Below are 15,339 nucleotides of genomic sequence, written 5' to 3' on the forward strand. Positions count from 1 at the left end.
GACTGTTGAGGTCTTTAAGTTTTGAAGCGGGTCGTCAAGTGCAGTTCACTCCAATGGCAATCGACTGAACTTCGTAGTGAAATGAAGGAGCCGTGTTACATATGTTGTTACATATCGACGCAAAAACTCAGGTTTATTACACCTGCACATCTCCAAACACTAATCAGGATCATAAACTCGTCGTAGTTGTTGGTTAAAGTGAGCTCGCGCGTCATCCACACAGAGCTTTCTTGTACCCACATATTCATGAATTCAGTTGACTCGAGTACGGTCATCCAAAATAATTTTGTGGACTTTTTCGATGTTTTCGTTGGTAATAAACTCTTTGGGGAATTTCTGCGTTCACTGTTTTCGGTGCTCATTTCACCACGTCTAAACTTAGCATACAATCCTTAATGTTTTTTCCTGTTTTCGCTTCAACTGTATTTTTTCCCTTCAAAGAGCAATATTTTATCAACAAGCGAAATTCTTTTTATTCCATTTTTTCACACTAAGAAAATTTACTACATTCAAAATGATATACATAATTCACAAACTGTCAAATGTATAAGGTTAGGACTAACTAAAAATCATATCGCCTTTGTTCTAATAGCGTCAGAACGGACTTTTCAATTGACATGTCACATTCCATTAAGAGGTACCAGTCAGAGTACTGAAAGAAGGTTGTGCAGGGTTCGCCGAACTTCTGGCATATGACATGGATGACTAAGTCCAAGAGGTCGGATGGCAAACTGCGTAAAACTGCGATATATTTCGGAAGCCTGGAGAATGGTCATAGTTACGTATATTCCAAAGATTAGTATGGGCGCCCACGTAACGGCTAAGGACTGCAAGGCCATCAGTCTGTCCTCTTTCATACTGTAAACGTTCGGGGGGCTAATTAATTGCCTGGACACGCGTTGTAGCACTCATAGCCACCGCGAAATTCTTGAGTTCTGTATACGAGTTGACGCAAGGATATCTCTGCGTTGTAAATAATTGTTCGGTTGGCTTTGTTTACTAGGATCTAAAAAATCTCGAAGGCAGAACTGCCACAGATGGAAAGCAACTCTTTCTGCAGATATGTCAGGGTATACGAAATGTCTATCTTTGCAATTAGTGGCATCGAGTCACTATGTGATAGGCCAACTACGGATGCCAGACCATAGCGGTATCGCTCGTAACTGCCAAGCTGACGAGTTGGCAAGAAAAGGCGTCCTAACTGAAGAACGCATCGCCAACAGTAGAGTGGGAACTGGTTGGTGCGCCGATATCCTCGCACTTTTTTTATTGGACCAAAGGCCCAAGGCTAGCCTCTCCTTAGTTACAGATGTTCCATTGCCTAATTTGAACTGCAGAAGCTATGTTGAGGAAGGCGATCTAAACACAACCTTCTTTATTTATAATACAAATTAAACGCCAAAACAGATTTATATCGCCTCAAGGCGATTTGACGACTTATAGGATCGAACACACGAGTTCTGCTTTATGGCTTCTCAAACCAAACCTCAACTTTACTCCCAGAATAAGTTAAGAAGTTAGTCCTTTTTTTGCTTTAATGGCCAATCCTCTTAAGCTGGGCAGCTTTAGTCTTAGTCTTATTGTCTGGTTCTTGAAAAGATGGCATGTAATGGATCCGTTTAAGAGCGAGTTTTTCCTACTGTATGTTCTTTAGGAGTATGTGTGTGTATACGAACATATCTATATATTTGCATACACCTGTTTTACATGAGGTGTTGGCAAACATACACACACACCACTATTTTAATAATTAAACGCACTTCATGTAGATTTCATGCCAACAGCAAATGAAATCGTTAGAGAAGAACATGAGCGGCAGTTAAGTAATGACCATTGTCGTTTTGCATAATTTCAATTATGCGCCAGCTACGTGTATAACGGTATCACTGACAGCCCTCCCATGGGTGCGACAGCAACCAAAGCACCAACTTACGCCGCGGGAATTTACAAGCAGCAAAGCATTTTGGCCCACATCTACCCACACATAAGCATAAAAGTATATGGATGTGGGTGTTAGTATGTGTGACTAAATGCCTTGCACGCTTAGTGTCCCAATTGAGAATTGGGAATCTTGCGCACAGTGTGCCAACGAGCTGGCAAATAAATAGTGTCGACGCTAACAAGTGCCACAGATACGCCTATAAATACATATTTATAAATATTTGTGTATATACACATATGTATGCTTATATATTGATTCACATAAAAGACTGTGCATTTGCTGTGCCTCGCTTGGTGCTGAGGTTTCAGTCACTTTCCCACTTACATATTAAAAGTGAAGCATACATTTAGGCGCAAAACATTACTAAGCCTTAAAAACTCGCTCATATGTGTACTTGTGATTGAGTGAAGCTGCTGCAATCGCTTAGTGTATGGCAAATGTGGAACTTTCAAGATGACAACAATCAAACCAAAGCGCACTTGATGAGTTCGCACGAAAGCGCCTATATGTATGCTTACATGCATATGCACTAAGCTGACCCCCTTTTGAATTGTATTCGGGTGAGGCAAGCTGAGAACAAATACACACACATATGCACTGAAACAGGCATGGAAGCGGCTTAGGTTCACACAAAAGCATAATCACAGAGTCAGTTTTTGCATTTCTTGCATGCTCAGATTGAGACTTTAGATTTGAACGTTCGTTATATGTGGGAAAGGATTTTTGCCCTTCCTTATACATATGTAGTTCGGTTATTCATCCATATTTATAACGATTTTTGCAAATGTCACATGTCGTTTCTTCCCGCTCTGCCTTGCCCCCGAATGCCTGCGGCAGGAGGCATGCAACTACAATTTTGTTTCAGCACTCATTACAGGGATGTGCACATAAGCGTATTATCTTACTTGATTTTTGCACTTGCTAGTATATTAAAAAAATGTAAATGTGTGAGGGCAGGTACTGTTAAGCGCCTTCGTAATTTATGTGTGCAACAAAGCGTGTAATCCAGCTCGGCAACTTGTTATTTGTGCGTTCTGCCTTAACTGGAGCAGGCGACCATTGAGCTAATTTGTACTCAGGCACTTGCATACAGTTATATAAATATATAACGGTTTAATATATAATATAATATGTATGATGGTTTTCAGGTAGATTGAAAAGCTACTGCACTAATAAATGGTGATGTAAGATGCGTCTGTATATATGTGGAATTAAGGGTAATCCACTCTCTTTCACATATGCAAGCGCTTTTCAACATTTCCCCTTTTCTAAAATACTTGGGATTTTAATTAATTAGGAAGTTAATTGTGAGCATAATAGGGAAATGAAAAATTTAAAGTTTTTCCATGGAAATATTTCAATACCTACACTTTCATCCATATGTAATGAATAACTACTACATACTACTTGTGTGGTCTTGAGTTTAATACCAAACCGAAAATTTGAATTTCGAAATCACTGAACCAAAAACTACTAGAAGTAGAAAAGTTTATACAATTATGTTTTTAATTAAATTAAAGGGTTTTCTATTCTTTCCACTTCTAGAAAATATATTTGATGCGTTGGAGACCTGGAGAACTGGACAGAGGCGTAAGGGAAAACGTAAGGAAGTCAATACGCCTAATCAGCACTCAATTAAAGAATGCCCAGACCAAAAGCAGGATACAAGAATGCGTTTTTTATTGGTGGAAGAATATCATTACGCGCCCAAGAAGAGCGTCCTTTCATTTAAAATAAGAAACAGATGCAGAAGTAATGTAGCAACAGAAATAGATTATTTTTACGGTACGAAGAAAAAACTAAAGAGGGCAAAAGCTGTAAAAAGATGGCAAGTAATTCGAAACGTAAGTATAATAGCGTTGATCTAGGGTAGGGTAGATGGCATGGCATGACAACCCCCCAATTGAATGCACTTAAAATGGACAACATTACTTATGTTTTATTTTTAGCACTTGAAATAAGAGTTGAGGAAACAAGACCGGCAAAACCTTCATCGAAATGCTGCCCTTTAACAACCTGTACCTGACGGCAAGAAAATTTAAACCAAACAATTCACCTAGACATAACAGCAGAGGTACTAAATGTAATAGCCGAAAACCGCCCAAAAATCCTAAAATTGTTTTACATCTTCTTCAAAGATCGTTTAAATTAGTAAAGGAAAGTAAAGTATTAGTAAAGGAAAGGAAGATCCAGACAGCCCCACTGGAATCAAACTCGCTGCGGTTTCAATAATTTTCCAGCCGAAAAACTCTAAATATTACCCTATGTATCAAAGTTAAGGACAAACTCAATAAGGTTGAAGTAAGGAAGGCTAAGTTCGGGAGCAACCGAATATATTCTACTCTTGCAACTTGCAGGAATCAAAGCCAGGGAAATACCTTAAGGTGTATAATGTTAACCAGAGGACCGGAAATCAAGAGTCTTATATACATATGAATGTACTATATACAACTCGTTCCATATACTAACCGACATAGTCGGCTTAAAATTTGTTAGAAAAACGAAATTATATGCAGCATTTGGGAGTGGGAGCTAGTATCAACACGATTTTATCTATTAACTATTATCATGCCGCAAAATAAGAAAATGCTTTCTGGGCTTTAATAAGGTACCTTACATACATTCACTAATCACATGGAGTGAAATCATACAGATGTTCGAAAATACTGATATTAGTTATATGGGAGGGTAGGTCAAGTTTTCGCCCAATTGTATCTATTTTAAGCACAAAGATACAATTTTATGAGTAAAACACTCTCCTTATTTTTATTGAGATAACTCGAATATTGGGGGATATATGAAGCATAAGGTCATCTAGAAATTCGAAAATCTTTAAATTACTTACAGGTGAGTCAGGACAAACATTTTCGCGCGAAGTGTTTCTGTGGTGCCAGCCGAAAATGCAGCTTTAGTTAGAGCAGAGGTATGCGATTAAATTCTGTGCGAAACTCGGTAAATCTGCGGCAGAGAACTTTGATATGATCAAGAAGGCTCAAATGTTGCTTTAAAAAGAAGTGGTGTGTTTCGGCGGCACTAGGCCTTTTTGGAGAGCCGGGAAGAGGTCGCTGGTGAAGACCGTGCTGGGAGACCTGCGACTTCAACAAACACCGACAATGTGACTCGTGTGCGCAAAGTTTTGAACTCAGACCGTCGACTAAATATTTGTTTAATTAGCCCAGATGTTCAATTTATCAAAATCTCTGGTTCATGACATTGTGACGGAGCACTTGATCATGCGCAAGGTGTGTGCGAAGATGGTCCTAAAAGTGCTCACTGACGACCAGAAATTGCGGCGAGTGGAAGTGTGCCAAGAAAGTTTGAACATGTGTGAAAGTGACGTAATCACAGGTTACGAGTCATGGATCTTTGAGTATGAAATCGCGGCGGTAATTTAATGTGAAACATTTAATGTCTCTGTCGTATTTAGTTATTGATTTGTTGCGCTTTTAGTAGTTTAGAACAGTACCGTTATACGGGGAGTGAGCGGGGTTATATCTCGATTTCATCCATTTTCACACTGGTCGATTTCATAGGCCAAAAATAAAAAAATAAAAGTTTGAAATTTACCACTGTTTGTATCAAGGCTATTTCTTAAAACACCAATAAAACTAACGGTAAATACATTTTTGCTCTATCCCAATCGTAAGGGCTACGAAAGGCAAGAGAAGTGAGACAATAGAAACACATGGACTGTGCAGTGAAAATAGCTTACAAATTAGCTCTTATAATAAATTAAATTTCATTATAGAATCGTGTTTAATCCCCATGAGTCGAAATGTGTATTAATAATAAAGGTTTATGTTATATAACAAAGTAGTTTTATATAATAATATGTTGTTTTATTATTTTAAAACAATTGTTTTATAAGTACCCTTTTGAGTGGTTTGTTTTTCCTTATACATCGATTTAAGGCATACAAAAAGTTGTGATCCCTGTCGCCTTGAAATGAATCAAGTTTGTTTTATATTAGTTAATGTTTTCTAAGTCTATGCTTTTGATTTCAGCTGCAAATTTTTGCATCTTTCTTTGTTATTCATGATATTCTACCAGGCATGCGATGTTTTGTGTGTTATTTTTTATAATTTTTTAGTATTTACCTGTATGTACATATATTCGTGAATATTTTATTGTTTTTTTTTTGTTTTCTTTTTTTCATCATACATATAAAAAATAAAAATTCGGAAGACAATAATTTATTTGCCACGACATATGTCCCTGTATAAGTGGTAATAAAATCGCAAAATGATGAAGAGCACAAACAAATTTGGAAAAACTGCAGACCTTCATCCACCCACTATTGCCGTCCTGTTCGAATTCAATTTCAAAAGGAATTAGTTTAATAAACCCTCAATGCACTAGGAATTAAATTCAAATTATTCCTGGTATTACCTTCTTTCGTCAGTCATAACAGCGCTCCCAATGTTGTTCAATATGCACCAGTTTCAATTGGAGAGCTCTCATAAGAATCTGCTGAGTCAAGCAATAAGGACGTTAAGATGTATCGACTCCATCATACACGAAAGAACTAACGGATCTCTACAAATCAGGACTTGCTAATCCGATTGCTTTTTAGCTTAGATCCTTTCATCACTGGTCAAAGAAAACTATCATTCAAAAGTAAATCAATGATTTTGATTTAGTTGAATAATATTCGAATAATTCCTTTTTCCTTTAATTTTCGTTAATTATTAATATAATTAATTAAAATTCGTTACGATCGGGGGGTGGCACAGTGGGAAACGGGAGAGAGATATTTTAAAAAGCTTTGGCAAAAGTTCCACTTTTATATAGGCAGTGGAAGTATTTTTGGCCGCTGATTCCATGCAGGACCGTCCACTGAGTGTCGGTAGAAATTCTTATAATATACTCGTGTGAGCCAAGCGAATTTGGTTATTGCAGTTAAATTAAACCACGTCCACTTTTTCAAAAATTTTTACTCACAAGTGCCCCTGGCTACTACGTTCGTGTGTGCCGAAATATACATAGTTCAGTTTTATATCTTAATTTAGTTCTTAGTTATGACACTTTATATGATTTTGGTTTTTGCGGTTGGTGGGCGTGGCAGTGGTCCGATTACGCCCATCTACTAACTCGAATTTTTTTATACTAAGGAATCCCCATACCATATCGAGACATCTCAATTTTTACTCAAGTGATAGCTTGTACGGATGGACAGAAAGACAGTCAACCGGATTTTAACTTTCTTCGTCTGCCTGATCATTTATATGTAATATATGTATATAACCCTATATCTGTCTCGGTTAGATGTGGATGATACGTAAAACCGTTAGGTGAACAAAACTATACTCTGTTGCGGGAGATTTCAATCCGGAGGAAATACATACATACATACATATATATAGTTTGACCACAGTACGAAACGTTTCCATGAGAAGAAGTGAAAAATAGTACATTTTTCAAATAACGTCATTGTTAAGTTCGAAGAAGAAGAAGATTAAGAAGAAGAAACAGGAAGGGGCAAATAAAATAAATAAAGTTTTTAATTAAATGACAAATGTTCAACATTGAATTTATATTTTATAAAGCGCTAAATGAACCGTAATATTTTTACCTTGGAACTTTATAATATTTATTGGTGATTCGTAATGGAAAAAGCCAAACTTCATTCTAATTAAAATATTAAGTTCTATGCTACACACATAGTAATTAGAAAATACCGACAGCTGTTTCTTGCTACAAGCGAAAAAAACAAACTTTCCCAAACATTTGGATTTATAACGCAAACGAAGTTCGAAAACATATTTCACCAAGTCGCTACGTGTTTGCCGAGTTTGGCAAAGTTGTAAATTTAGATAGCAAATAACATCGGCCGAGCTCACACGCACATTAATATCTGCATATGTTGCTGGTGCGAATGACAAACACACACGTATCAATGAAGTTTGCTAAGTAATGCAAGAACTGCAACGCCGCATTGTTCTGACCGAACTAACTTCGTGCGGCTGCGGGGTGTGGCAAAACCTGAGGACAAGCATGTCTAAAACAGCAGACAAATTAATGCAAAAACACGGACTCACGTATGAGTATCTTAGTATGGGTGTATGTGTTCTAGAATTGATACTGTGAGAAGTTGTTTGCTGTTCACTGCACAAATTGTTGTTGTTTTGTATAGCAAACCGCACACTTGTTGTTTCTCTGGCTCAAAAATAATTGAAATAAAACCATACATAAAGCTTACAGCCGAACTTAAGTTGAAGCTTACATCTTAAGTTAACACATATGTTGCTGCATTATACTAAAAACAACAACAAATGCCTCAAGCAAATTAATCACTCACAGCCGAGCACTTACACTTCGCCCTCACCTCTGGTACCTCTCAAAGGTAGGGAAATTTTATTTTCTTCCTTTCTCATTTTTTGTTTTATTCTTTGTAGCGCGATTTTAATAATTAAATGCGCACGTTAATGACAAAAGTTTTGCGCGAAGAGCCTATTTATTTTGCCTAAGTTCCGTTAGGTCGAAGCGAGTGAGCGAACCTTCTTACAGCGTATGTCGGCCAGCGTTGAGAGTGTGGGTTGAACTTTTAAGCCAGCTAAATTTTACATCGCGACGAGCTCAAGCACACATACTCTCATACATATGCATATTTGTATATACATATATAGAGCGGCCTTACGTCACGCCGCAGCTTCACTGCACCGCAGCACGCAATCCAATATGGAAAAATTAAATGTTATTAGAGAAGTTGAAAGAAATTACACAAGTTTAATGCGTTCGGAAGTTTTCGCATTAAATTTTATTTGCCCTCAAGGTGTAACCTGAAATAGCAGCAGTATTAGCAACAACAGCACTGTACAACAACAACTGCTAACATATTAAATATGCGAGTGCAAGTGTATGTATGTAACTACATATGATCCCATATGTGGAAGTTGCGTCAAAGCAACCATAGTAACTGTAAAAGCTAATCAATACCAACTTTTTAAGACGTTAAGCATCTTGTAGAATATAACATTTTCGCAGGAAATGTATTATGTGTTAATTTTGATATGTTCGTAATTACTTGTATTACTTTCTAAAATAACGTTTGTATACTTTTTTTACTTTGTTACACAAGAGCTGTTCGATAGGTACTAACTCGCCTCTTAACCACATTATAGCACGGAAAACTACTATCTAAATTATCATGCTCTATACTATCCGAATTTCAGTTGAATCGGACCCATAGATATGTTTCGACTGCGTGAGGAAGAGGTTATGCCCAATGATTTAAAAAATGAAAAAAAGCAACATCGCTCGGTGATAAAGTCACAGCCAGGTGCTCTGAAAGCGCGTTACAAAAGCCCACAATCTCGTATTGGCAGACCGTCGAATGAAGCTGAAACAGTAGGTATCTCAAAAAACAGCGTGTGCCTAACTGAAGTAGATGTGTGCCCTCTCCGGACAAATCAGTGTATTCGGTAAGCCACATCACAACAGTGTTTGACCTTGTTTAAGCGTAAATCGAAAATGCTTCTGCGTCATTTAGTGACCGTCGACGAAAGATGGATCTACTAAAAGACCAGGGAACAAGTAACAGTCGGAAAATGGCCACGGTTTTCTGGGTTTCAAAAGAGCTGTACCATTGAATTGGTAGCTGACCGCATTGCAGAAAAAACTTTTGTACATACAATACATGTTTTCATACAGCATAGCAGTTCTTCATACTGCCTTTATGACAGATATTGCCTTAATTGGGTGGTCCCATTGTGATTTTACAAATACGAAAACTGACGAAACGTCTTGAAACATGGCTTGTTTAGATTATAAAACTTTAACTTAACGGTTTTGACTTTAATACGTTTGTTCGCGATTTCTATCACATTATCCTTATCCTGCGATATTTAGTAATAATTCTTAACCTTCTTAAATATTCTTTGGCAGAGACAAACCTTAAGGTGAGGCCCTTTTTTATTTTTTGATCGACAATAAATTCCGAACCGATTATATATCTATGAGAAGAAGAGAATATGAATGAATTGTTACATTTTCTAGTTAGTTAGAAAACCCAGAAATATAAAGTTTCACAGTAATGAGGGACAAGGTTCAGTTATTTGAAAAAAATCTGTATAATAAAGAATTTAGTGTGTTAATAAAACACTCAATTTTTAATAGGAGATTTAGGGTTGAAGTTTGGTAAAAAACTTTTTTTTTAGAGAAGCTCCCGCTGTACAGCTGTACTTCCTTTCCAAATAAATAATTTTACTAATACTAACTCTTAAAATACAGTTAAAAGATACAATGATTTGTGTACAAATTTTTGGAACAATAAATTTAAAAGTTTTCTCAGAAAAATGATGGAAAATTGGATTTTTTTCGCCTTCCTACTGTATATAACACCTTGAATTCGGTACTGGAGATTGGAGTACAGAAAACGGTAACTCCTTAGGAGGTTTGATATTAAGAAATCTAAAAAAATCAAAAGAATTTGTTCGTCATGACTATTTGAGTACTACGTCAGCTCGCATTTCACCGTTTCTTAGTGTCAGAACTCTGTTGGATTCGAATTGCTTCCCCTTACATCACGCTCGCTGACCCAGCTAAACTTTTCTCTTCTCAGACCTAGCCTATTTTGCAGTTAAAAACTAAATACAACTCTGAGCAAGAAATAGTGACTTTATTCATAATTTATTCTTCCAAATCTATATAGGCCCTTCAAAGTAATCTTTTTTAGCCTCAATAAACTTATACCAACTTGTTTTCCAATCCTGAAATTAGTGATTGACTCAAAACGGTTTCCCCGGTGCGGTCGTTTGAGTTTGCTGAATAGTTCGACTCACACGGGGCTAAATGAGACGAATACGGTGGTTGCGGTCGATATTGGTTGAAAATTTGCGAAAAACTCACTAAGAATCAAAGCAGTATGCGACAGTGGATTATCATGGAGGCCAAGCACTCAACTAGTATTCCTTTGTTGGCAGTTTGGCAGGTCGGAAGGGATTCGAAATGCATTACACCTCGTTAATCAAAGAAAACTGCCAACACAACCTTGATTTTTGATGTACTTTATTCGACCGATTTATCGTCTGTTTCCGGGTCGTAAACATAGATCCAAGACTCATCGCCGGTAATAATACATTTCATGATCATTCCGGAAGGCATTGTTTCGAACGGCGTTAACGCAACGCTGCATCGTGTTTCTAAGGCGTCCTTCCGATCGCGACGCTGCTTTTAGAAAATGTAATTGTACGCGTGATTTTGGAACCAATCGTGATTCACTTTTCTTAAGCTATCATTGATCTCGAAAAAAAAAATTTTCACCGATCCGTATTTTTTCGATATTGGACGCAACGTTACAACGAAATTTGATTCAGCAACATTTCGATGCTGTTAATCGTATTTTTCAAAATCAAGAACTAATTTCTTTATTTAGAAAAACAAGACGTAAACACATGCCACACACAGTTATGGCCATGATTGGCCGAACTGGACGTGGTGCGCGTCAAAGAAAAAACGAAAGATATTTCGACCCTCTTTGATAATTTGTCGCAAGTTAAAAACAAATTGCTGCCCGTGGAAATTATTTCCGAAGTTTCAAGAAACTTTTCCAAAAATTTAAACGTTTAAGCTTTCATGAACGCAGCCGCGGTCAACTAAAATGAGAAAATGTTTCCCCAATTTCTAAATTAAGAATGTTATGTGATAAAAAACTAGGCAACAGAAGAAATTAATATTACTCGGCAGCTCTCTTTCCACAGTAGAGGAGAAGTGTTGAGTTCTTGTTTCAAAGTAAATAGAATTCTCATGGTTGAGAATAATTCCTATAGCACTTCATCAATCAAAAGTCCTTCACAGTATTAGCTACCCAATACATTCCAAAATCACAGAAATATTATGACTCTCATAAAGAGAAAAATTCAAATAGACATAATTCTTACGTATACAAGTACAAAAACTTTCCATTAACAACTATATTTCAAACATCGATTAGAAGCAGCAAGGATCTTCTGAAAACTACACATATGGCAAGATATATACACTTTTTGTTAGTTATTCTTCAGACAATTTCCATAGAAATCTCCTCTGTCTACATTGATGCTAAACCGACTGCCAATAGAACAAGTAGGAACTTCATAACATCGTAAATATACCACTTAACTACATAGCAGACATTGTTCAAATTATTCCCACAAGAGCAATCAACCATCCATAAATGTTAGCCTGGACATAAATTAATATCGTATCTGCCTGGATTTAACCCTGAACTAACTTACTAGATGGATAATATTTTCCTTGACTCAGTTCCGTCCATACAAGTTCTTTCCAGTGTAAACTATTACATGACATCGATAAAAATATATATTTTTAATGTGGTAAAGAGCATTAGCTTCAAAATGGTATCATCCGAGATGCTGGGAGATGCAGTAAAAGGTTAAGGATGACTGAAAATAATTTATCAAATATATAATAATGATATTTCAGCAGCATTACAAATGCTTTTGATATAATTTAAATACTTCTGAATTCATTGAAATTGAAAGTGGTTTTAAGCCCATATTTTACCGCCATCATTTTTCTCATGGTAAAGCAGAGAGAGCAAATTTTAACTGATTATAAGTAATTTAATAAAATTAGAACGAAGTGCGACCATGAGTTAACGCACGAAAGCAATAAATACAATCAAATAAAAATTAGTTTTATTTCGCTCAAATTATTTGAGGCAATTTAATAAGCTGCCGCAACAGAAAACCTGCTCTTTCAGAATGCTTTTGGTTTTTAAATCTCACTCCTGAAGCGTTTAGTAGTTAGTGCTGTGAAATTCAAGTGGACGCCCCAAATGTTCCGAGCACTTAAAAGGAGTGAGCTTAAGTTACTACCACGAAGAAGCATAAGCATGCCAAGTACCGGCGAGCGCTATTGAATTGCGGCTAACATTAATTTGGCACTGCTCGCAGTTCAAGGTCGCTGTTGTTTGCTTTTAAAGTGTGTTTCGCTTGTTCCCACCTTTTCAGCGCCAAAAGCTCATTTACTGCCTGCTCCACTCTTTTAAGCTCAAACTAAATATACGTACGGACATACATTCTTACATTTATTCCACAACCCAATAAGCAGGAGTATGTATTTAGGTATGTAAGTATAAGTTTCATTAAATTTTCTCGGTATCACGTGTAAGACCACAAAATGAGACCGCTGAATAAAGTATTTCCACCGTGGTCTCACCAAAGGCAAGTGTTTACGTTGTTCTGCAATAAATTGTTGCTGCTGTTGTTGATGTTTTTAGAAAATTTCTGATTTCGGTATTTTCAGGCAAAAGCTTTGAAAGACACTGTGCATTTAACACAATTTCATGTTGATGTTTACTTGGTTTTTACTCATCATTTCCTTGGAACTTTATTAAAAATTTTTAACTCTACTGAAAACAATTTAATTAAAATGCTATTGTCACTATGAAAATCATGAAAAGAATTCACAACTTTTTTTTTTAAATCTGAGAGATTCTTTACATCAAGTGCCAATAAATACTTCTCATTCTCACTCATTCCGAGTGGTGATTTATCTGGAGTGCAACATGCTTATTGTAAGGGTAGGTCAATGGATCCTGCCCTGCATACCACCGAGTCATGGCTTGAAGTGGCCCTTAACCTAACCTACTTAACTCTGAGGCTAATTTTTTATCTGTCTTTTATACGATAGATGGTTAATATTATAGAAAATTATAACAACAATAAATAAAGAAATAAAATCAATAAAATTTAATGTTATGACCAAGAATTTACCTTTATTATAACGATAAGGCAGCATGATCTTGGAAGACAGGCCACAATCCAAAAAGTTTCCTTCCATAAATTGATTTTTTCGTTGGCTGTATGACATGTACCACCGTCTTGTTTGACCCAGAGGCCGTCCACATCAACATTTTCTAATCATTAATTATGACCAATGATTCCCTCTGCCCATAGAGCTACCAAACATTGAGTTTTTGATAATATAACGGCGTCTCAACAATGGCTTGTGGATTATCATCACTCAAAATGTGACAATTTTTAACTGTACTGTATATTAAAAACAGAAAATCGAGAGGTAAATTGTTAAAGTCCCAGCATGCCTATATCATCGATACTGCTTGGCACAATGGAGTAAGATGCCTGGAAGAAGCCCTTATGCACAAGAATTTCCCTGTAGGCACCTTTTTCGACATCGAGGGGACTTTCAACAAAATCCTTAAATCCTCGAAAGTTTGAGGTGGAATCGGTCCTCTAGAATATAACATATGGCGTTGTTAGCGACTGAACGGTCGAGTGAGGTTAATAGGCAACCCCACAAGGCGGTATACTTTTCCCCCTGCTTTGGCTCTAATTTGTTAGCGACCTACTAAAAGAACTCGACGAGCGAGGCTGTCGGGTGATAGCCTACGCTGACGATGTTATGCTTATGGTAAGAGGAAAATACCTAAATATCGTCTACGAGTAAAATGTAGAGTACCTCAACGTGGTATCGAACCGGGCGGATAGAAGCGGGTTGGCCGTCAACCCAAGTCTAATTGAAATCGTTTTATTGACTAGGAGGTATAAGATCCCAAATGTGCCTCTGCCATATTTCGGGGGTTCACTTCTTGAACCTGTTGACAATATGAAATACCTAGGGAGGCAAAATATTGAAGCGAGAGCCCGACAGGCATCTGCGGCTTTATATTGATTTAGAGAGGCTATAGGGAAAAGGTGGGGATTCTCAGCAAAAGTGGTGTATTCGTCTGGAGGAAGACTCCCTAATAGGCGAATAGAAGAAGCAGCAGCCGTCAACGCAAGCAAAACTGAAATGGTTTTATTGTTAAGATGAAATATCTACGGCTTATCCTTGATAAAAATCTTTCATGGATGCCGAATATTGTGGACGATGCTAGTAAGTGTGTGGATGCGAGGTGTTCTCTAAGACTTATGCAAGCTGGATACATGAAGATGTCGCTGAAATTCTATCCCTCTTTAACTGCATCCTGAGAAACTTGGATCATAAAGGCCACTTGTAGGCTGCTTCTTCTCTGCTCACAAAACGACAAGGGTTATGTGGATGGGAAGATGTCGCTGAAGAAGTGGTGTAGTAAGCTTTTTCACTAGAAATATTATCAAGCTACTTCATCAACAGACTCGTGATGAAGTTGGTTTTATAATAATTTTTTACACTTTTAACCATTTTCAGAGGCTTCTACGCTGTCCTAATTAAGATGCGTTAGTAATCAATATCTAGTTATACAACGAATTCTATCCCAGTGACAGCAACATGAATTAACTATATTTGAAAATTACTCGCTCAGTTTTTTCAGAGAATTTTACTAGTGACTCATTCTTTTTCACAAACTGTTGCTCTTCATATAAGTTTTTTCAAATATCAATTAATTATAAAGTAGCAAATTTATCTATGAAATTTTCATTTTAATTTAATCATAACGCTATTCATTTTGG

General features: G+C 36.9%; 1 protein-coding gene across 6 annotated transcripts in view; it reads right to left on the reverse strand.

Annotated features, from left to right (window-relative positions):
* The window catches only part of LOC126755326 (uncharacterized), a 117,405-nt gene that overhangs the window by 28,007 nt on the left and 74,059 nt on the right, over window positions 1-15,339 (reverse strand). The window lies entirely within an intron of this gene.

Source organism: Bactrocera neohumeralis, chromosome 4 (assembly GCF_024586455.1).
Source record: "Bactrocera neohumeralis isolate Rockhampton chromosome 4, APGP_CSIRO_Bneo_wtdbg2-racon-allhic-juicebox.fasta_v2, whole genome shotgun sequence".
In the NCBI taxonomy this organism is placed as follows: Eukaryota; Metazoa; Arthropoda; class Insecta; order Diptera; family Tephritidae; genus Bactrocera; species Bactrocera neohumeralis.